Source organism: Nelumbo nucifera, chromosome 1 (genome assembly GCF_055504915.1).
Source record: "Nelumbo nucifera cultivar China Antique chromosome 1, China Antique-T2T, whole genome shotgun sequence".
Lineage (NCBI taxonomy): Eukaryota > Viridiplantae > Streptophyta > Magnoliopsida > Proteales > Nelumbonaceae > Nelumbo > Nelumbo nucifera.
The window spans coordinates 141,613,986-141,622,138 of NC_142649.1; positions in this window are offsets into that span (position 1 = coordinate 141,613,986).

Genomic DNA, 8,153 nt, shown 5'->3' on the forward strand with positions numbered 1-8,153 from the left:
TAAATCTGGGAAAGAAACACAATTGAGAGTTGTAGAAACATAGAATTTAATTAATTAAATTGAAATTCATTAAAATAAAATTCAAACTGTGTTGGAAGTGAAAAGTGCAGAAAAATAAATAAAAGGAACAATATAAAAAGTTTATAATCCGATCAGAGGAAGCAGTCTCCGGATCTCTCGTTTGACCCTCGAAATTCTCGAGCTAGGCCTTCCGTCTTACCTGGCCGAATTCCAGATCTGTAGAAAAGAAAACAAGAATCAAACTAAATGAAAGTAAATTGCAGAAAGGAAAAAACGGAACTGGAAATGAAAGAGCAGAAATTAAATCTAAGACTAATGGTTGAGATCTGAATCCAGAGGTGGTAGTAGTGGCTTAGGTGAACTGCAAGTAGGAACCCCTCCTCTAGCTTGGGCATCCTCCTCTTCCTCTACCCTTGAACTTCTCAAGATTAGCCTTCCGTCTTAACTAGGGGCAGAATCTAACCCTTCTTAGGAGACCTTGGGTCCTTTTTATAAAGAAGGATGGACACAACTAGGATTAGAGAGAAAGAGGGGGGGGGCAGCAGTTGGATTTTAGCAAAGATATGGGCACCCTAGGGTTTCTAATGAAGGGTTAGGATGGTTCTGGGTTGATCCTAAAGTTGATAAGAGAAGGAGAGGGTGCCCAATATTATGTAGGGCTGAGATTTGGGTGCCTAGAAATGGAGGATGGAGATTAAGGCGCCTAGGTTTGAAAGGTGGAGATTAAAAGGAGCTTGTGGCGCCCTAGAGTGGATGGCTGAGTTAGAAAATGGAATGGAGGGCTGGGATCTAATGAGTAGGGGCTAAATGGTGATGATTAGATTTTAGGTGGTGCCTTAGGGTTAAAAAGCTAAAACGAGAGTGTCCTAAAAGGAATGGTAACATTAGAAGGGATGGAAAGTAGAGATTGAGCAGATAGGGGTGGCTAGGGTTTGTTAAGAATGAAAAGAATGAGCTAGAAGGCGCCCTAGGGTTTACTAATAAGAGGGGAGCATGCTAATACAATTGACGGGGTGTCATTCTGGGTTTAGCAGATAGGAGGCACCCTCCTGTTCTCAGTTTTTCACAAAAACACCCCTCTCTCAACTGGACTCCACACTAGCTTCCCAAAAACTGCATTTAAGCAATGTAACTTCCCCAGTTTTCCACAAAATTTGTACAAAGACCTTCAGAGGTCACAACATTGAATTTAACTAAGAAAATGACATACTTTGACTATTCTAAGGCCGAAAACACCCCTGAAATGATGCCCTTAAGGCATTAAAATACAGAGTTATCAAGTCCTCAACTTTAGATTTTGCCACATCTCAATGTTTCAGATGTCGGATCGTCATTTAAGAAAGGTTGGTTATATCCAATTAGATGACATTTCATGGGCCCAATCACATCGACATGTGGTATTCAATAATGGCATCTCAAATCTTCTTTTCTACTTGCTCTCTCTCTCTCTAAAGGCTCTCTTCAAAAAAAAAAAAAGAATTCCTTGTTTGAATGAAGATGTTCTTCGGGTCTCTTAATTACGATTACGATGGGTGGGAGATCCCTTAATTAAAACTGTTGACACCTTTGAATGATTTGTTGATGGCGGTAATGAACCATACTGAGAAGATTAATTAATTAAAGAAAAGTGATAAAGTGTAGTTATTTAAAGCCTTTCCTTTTATAATTGCATGTTTAGATTCAAGGACTGCAAATTAAACTGAACCCAGTGCTATGTTCGATCCTCTATTCCATTTGTGATTTAATCAAATTAATAAGACTTGATATATATGTGCATTAGTGCTAGTGAAGATCTTCAAAATCTTCCACAAAAGGGTGTTATTTAATTTCTTGAATAGTAAAATCAAAGATGAATTTTCCTGGACTGAATAATGCCCATGATAGCACATCGATCGAGGTGGGTCTGACAACGGTTTTTCTGTTAAGATGATTTACCATTTACGGGCTCCTATTATTATCTATAAACGGGTCATGATGAATCCAATAATACAATTAAGCATCAATATTAATGAGTTTGTAATATTATTGCCGCCTAAGGTCAATAGAGCTTTATTGGTGAGAGAGGTAATTGGATCTGGCCATGCGCACATGTTAATTAAAACAAAAGTTAATAGGTTCTCAACCATCGTTAGATGGATGAAAACTGCCTGAATTATCAACCAATAACCAATCAAGTGGATTCGTCAAACGTGGTGGTGGATGGATTTTGATCGTTCAAAACTCTCTTTATACCATATCTTTCCCATATCATAAATTTTCTCCTTAAATAGTGTGCTAATTAATGTAATGACTTGCATGCATGCATGCATATGCCAAGATTCTCATTATTGTAATATAAATGGAAAATTTCTAATTAAAATAAACTCCACTGAAACGTGTCCGAATTTAATTTTCAAGTAATTAAAACATTAAATACAACACTTGATGCATGACCTCGATCATAGCAAATGTGATTCTGATACAGTAACTCTTCCACTGTTCACTTATGAGATTTATCTAACTTTATTTTAATTTTGTGGTAATGTGTGTATTAAATAACAAATTCATTGGCACATTCCATCTTCTGTTCACACCTATCTCATTGGCACATTCCATCATAATGTACTATTAACATCTCTCCTACTTCAAGTGTTATCATTCATTTCACTGTGAGGTCCCCTATGTCTAATATCTTATTTTATGGTTGGTGGTGAGATGAGTACTGGTTAAGGGGATGATTTCATTTCATTGGAGGTGAAAAGCTAGAAATATCAGTAGTTACCTCATTTGATATTTTTACAGTCTTTCTTATTGTAATAGTGGAACGGGAATTGCTTCTCATATAGGATTGTCTCATAGGCACATCCACCATGCATTGGGAACATCTCCGGTGAATAATAACTTATAAGTATAAGAGATGTTACGCATTAGGTCGGTGTGTGAGGAAGGTGAATAATAACTTATAAGTACAATAGTTTTTGGTAATTGTTTTATAGTATATTGAAACTTTATTCAGGAATTTTAACTATATTTATAATTTCCATAACTATTCAGAAAATTTAATATGTTTTTGAAATTATTAAGTTGAATTTAATAATTTCCATAATTAATTACTATCAATTTACTTTGGTTTAATTTCCATAATTATTGGTAATTTTCATTGTGTTTTGGTATTTATTGGGAAATTTTAGTTTAATTATTTCCATAAACTAATTTTCATGTTTTTGGTAATTTAATTTAAAAAAAATAATTTACAGAATTTTATATTTTCATTTTTTAATTATTCATAAATTCAAAATTTTTTGAAAATTAATGTATTCATATCAATAAATTTTAAAAATCTATTCATATCAATTAAAAAGTTTATTCATAAATTTTTGAAAAGTAATTTACTCATATTGATATTTGTACTAGGGATTTTCAAGATATTCAAGTTTTTTCGTTTTATGGGGAATAGTTCTCGGATCAAATAGTTTGGTCATCCGGTCCGTATCGACGGCTCAACCACCCAGGTTTATGATTTACTGACCAAATCAACGATTTTTGGCCAAAAACAGTTTTGAGGTGAAACAGAATCGATAAAATTACCGATTCCCAGTTTCGGATGGGCTAAGGAAAATTTTCTCTCCTGGTCCCGGGGACGGGAACGGTTCAAAATGTATTAGCAAAGTGACGACAATTTAAAATTGGTGTTCTTTATTGACCATCTATTCACCCTAAGTCGGTGATAATGTGAACAACGTGTGTTCTACAAATTATTAAAAAATTCCCTCAACTTTCTATTTCTCTCGTTTTTTTATCAAACCAAACAGATTTTATGTAAAATAAATATAATATACAAGATATTTACAACATACGTAAATGTTTTTTTATATACACAACCATACAATTTGTTTCTTATTTTTATATTATATATATATATTCTTTTTAATATGAATATTATCTTCTTCAATATTGATTTTGTAGATTGTTTCATGTTTATAACCATGGTTTTTAAAAACGAACCGGTGATCGAACTGGTCAAGGTTCCGGTTACTGGTTCAAACGGTCCGACCATTCGACCCGAACGACTGACCCGTTATGACAAAAAAATCAAAAAAATTAAAAAAATTGGAAAACGGTCAAAACCATTCGAATGGTTCGAACGATTAACCGGCTGATTCATCAGTTTGCTGACCAAAATCAACGGTTTTGGAAGAAAATGGAACCAGTCAGGTGACCAGTTCCCGTTTTTTCAAGTCCAACCGTCCAATCCGGTCCGGTTTTAAAAACCATGTTTATAACTTTTTCTATATAAAGTACTATATTAAATAATCTTTGCATACATACATATTAAAATTATTTGTAATATTTCATATCAATTTTTTATATTTACTTTCATGTATACATATTTGTCTTAATATTAATCATTTTTTAAAAGTCTTTTTAGTTTGTAATATTTCATATCAACTTTCCATAAGATAGTATCTGTGATTTTCTTAAAGCATTGCACATGTTCACATACATGTTGATGGTTGGTGGTTTTGATGACACCGGTTGATGGTTTTCTTAAAGCAATTCAACTTTATCCATCTCCATCTGTGCATAAATTAACAAAATATTTGCTAGTATATTAGCTTAAAAGAAACCACTAGTCCATGAATAATAGCTGTAAATGGCCAATCAAAATCATGTGTTCTTTATTTTTCTTTGCTACGTCTTTGTTTGAAACCGTGATCTCCAATCCAAAAAAGGGTGCTGGCCAATTATGTGGGGTTGCCTAGTAAGCTTTATTGGCTATCAAAAATAATTAAAATACAAAATGTGCAAAGCAAGGTTGTTATCTCATAATGTATGACTTAATAATAATCTCACAAGTTTGAAAGTTATTAAAATAAGATGAAATCTTTCTTTACCGATGCGGTATGACTTCATAATCAAAAAGAAAGAACTACTATAAAGTTGAAAACAAAATTATTTATAATTCTCAGGCATGGTATTATTGAAGTCTATGATTAGATCAAATTATTCAATTGAGTCTGAATCCATCTCGGCTCTCTCTCTCTCTAATGCAAAACTTAAATGCCAAAGCCATTTATAATTGGATTCAATCCAAATCCATCAAGAGCTGATTCTATAATAAATATTATTTTATATGTAAATATTTGTATATAATATTCAAATATGATCTAATAGAATCTAACCAAATGGGCCTACAAAATCAATTTATTTGCCAATTACCTAATTAAGTGTTTTTTATTTTAAGACAGCTTATTGTGTTTAGTGCAGCACAAAACGACTATTTTGTTAATTTATTGTAGCCCAATGACCATTGGTAATGGGCCAAACATTTGAACTTTAATTATTTTCTATATTCTACAGAAGTCTTCTTTCTTAATTGGAGATAAAGAGTATAAGGCAGGGGAAAATATGTGACATTTGATTCACGTTGCCAAGGATAAAGTTTGGGCCTTATACACATTATACACATTGCCCTCAGATCTAAGCATATTTTTACACTATTCTCTCGCTTACCTTCAAAGTTCAAGAGGGTTTTTATTTTATTGTTATATATATATATGTATATTTTATATGCATCACATCAAGACACAAATTGTTTTATTAATTTAGTAATGAGAAAAATATATTCTTTCTTCCAATTAAACAAACAATTTTCCAATTCAAATTCACATTTTTCTCTCCTATCATTAATTGGTCCATTTTACTAAGTGTGAATTGAAATCATTCTAATTGGCATAATACAATAATGTTAGTTGGTGGAGCAGGTGCAACTCTAAACTCCTGATTTTCATCAAATGATTATTTCTTATATTGATATCTATGGTTGGCATCCAAAACTCATCTATGACTCATGTAACAAAAATTTTGACCATGTTTCAACTAATGAAATTAGGTTTTATTGTTACATGATAGACATATAAACCACCCTTTCGTACTCTTAACCTAACAAATTATCATGTGCAAGAATGTTATTATTGTTCATAAGAAAGCAGGGCATAGTTAAAAATTCTATTTAATAGATGCGTCATATGTTTTCATACCATCCTCTTATAATTCCTTGATTTCAGCCATAAGGGGTTGTAAATACACATTAATATAATTTATACGATCATTTGGACTAGGAATAATCACTGACAAAAGCATATATGGCTTCTTCATACATATCCATATCCATAAGGAAAACTATTTGGAATCAAAACCACTAGTCATGTACTATACATGACAAAAGCTTTCTAAATGGATTTATGCCATAACTTGCTAAATGAAGCCTAACATAGCGAGGTTCAACAATAATGTTTGGATACCTAGCATCAAAATCCTTCCAAATAGGAGAATTAGCAATGTGTCTCATAAAGTCATCTTTGATACATTCATTTTCATTGACATAAAAGGATGTTGTAGCCTTGGTTTTGAAGGAAAATAGTGTAGGACCTTTGCAATAATCTCTCTCCTTTGTACCAAATGCCTCATTAGTATTGTTTTCATGGTTATCATTTGGCTTCCATTTTGAAGCACCACACACAGAACAAATCTCATCATTAGCACGTTCATTCTAAAACAACACATAATCATCATTTGCACATGCATCGATTTTTTCGTACTTAAGTCTGAGGTTTCTCATCATCTTTTTAGTTTCATAGAAAGAACTTGATACTTGATTACCATCTATGAGAACCTCCTTGAATAATTCATGCAACTCAATAAAAGACTTGTTACTCCACCCATACAAACACTTCATATGATAGCCTTACAATGAAAATTTCAAGAATCTTGTACAACATAGATATATTTTTTATTCAACATCTTGTAACAAACTAAAAACATTTGAACCTTGGAATGAGGTCCTCCACTAGGTTGTATTGAAATGTCCATCCTTTTAGCACATTGTTCCACCATAGGAATGCCACGTGCATCATAAATCATTTTATGCATATCATCATGTTTAATTGGGTTACCACAAGGACAAGTTTCATTACATATCATAAGCAATGTTCAAAATATCGATATTGATTGGGTCGTATTGGCCAATACGCCCCTCCAAGGGCTTCCAGATATGCCCCTCCAAGGGGTGTTTCGGGGTTTCGACTGGTTCAAGGGGTGGACAAACCTTAAACTGCCCCCCTCTGAACAGAATTTGAAAAAAAAAAAAAAAAACTAAAAACAAAGCTATCGATATTGCCCAATACGCCTCTACTGGCGTATGGGGTGTATCGATATTTTGAACCTTAGTCATCACAAGCACATAAAATATCCACTCCATATAATCTAGAAGAAATCCATTCAATATTAGATGGGGTTTCACATCAACTTGACCCATCCATAAAACATTGCCACAACTTCTGCAAGGACATCAAATTTCTCCTTCATGGTTTTCCTACCTAAAATCAAACCTTACAAATTGATCAACACCATCTAGATACTCTTTACAAGTTTTAGGCAAATTTCATAGCTGACAAAATGTCTATCCATTGAACCTTGTTGGACTTTCACATGGGCATAAAATGTAGCCAAACAAACTATTGAAACTCCTCTACATGTGTGTTGCTTTGAAAAGATAAAAATGAACAATAATAGAAAACAATCCCAATTGAAAATAAAACATAAAATAATCAAAGGCACACAACAACCTAATTAGGGTTAATTCTAGAAATACCTGAAGGGATGAGAGATCCATCATATGGATGGTCGAACCCTACAGGTAGGTTGGGTGAAATTTCAAAAATTTCTCTCTCTCCCATGTGGGAATCACATTCCCTATTTTAGAAAACTGCATTTTCAAGGATCAACCCTGAACCCTAAACCAGACCAGATTTGAAACCAAAAGGTAGGAGAGGGATATACCTGATATAGAGTAGTAGTAACTCCCAATGAAGGTGTTCATGCCCAAGGAAATCACCAAAGACTACTCCCAATGAAGATGACACAGCGTAGGGTGGAGCAGAATCAGCAGGATGGTTCTTCAGCAAAAACCTGATTCTTCACCAAGAATCAGATGGAGAGCGAGTGAGCACAACTTCAAATCAGTTTTTCTCCCAAAAACTAATATCAAGAACCTTTCTTGATCGCTCCTACAGGTGGAGATCGAATTGGCAATGGCGGCAACAGATGGAGAAGGCAAGAGCAGAAGATGGTGTCAGTCCAACTGCAGTTGT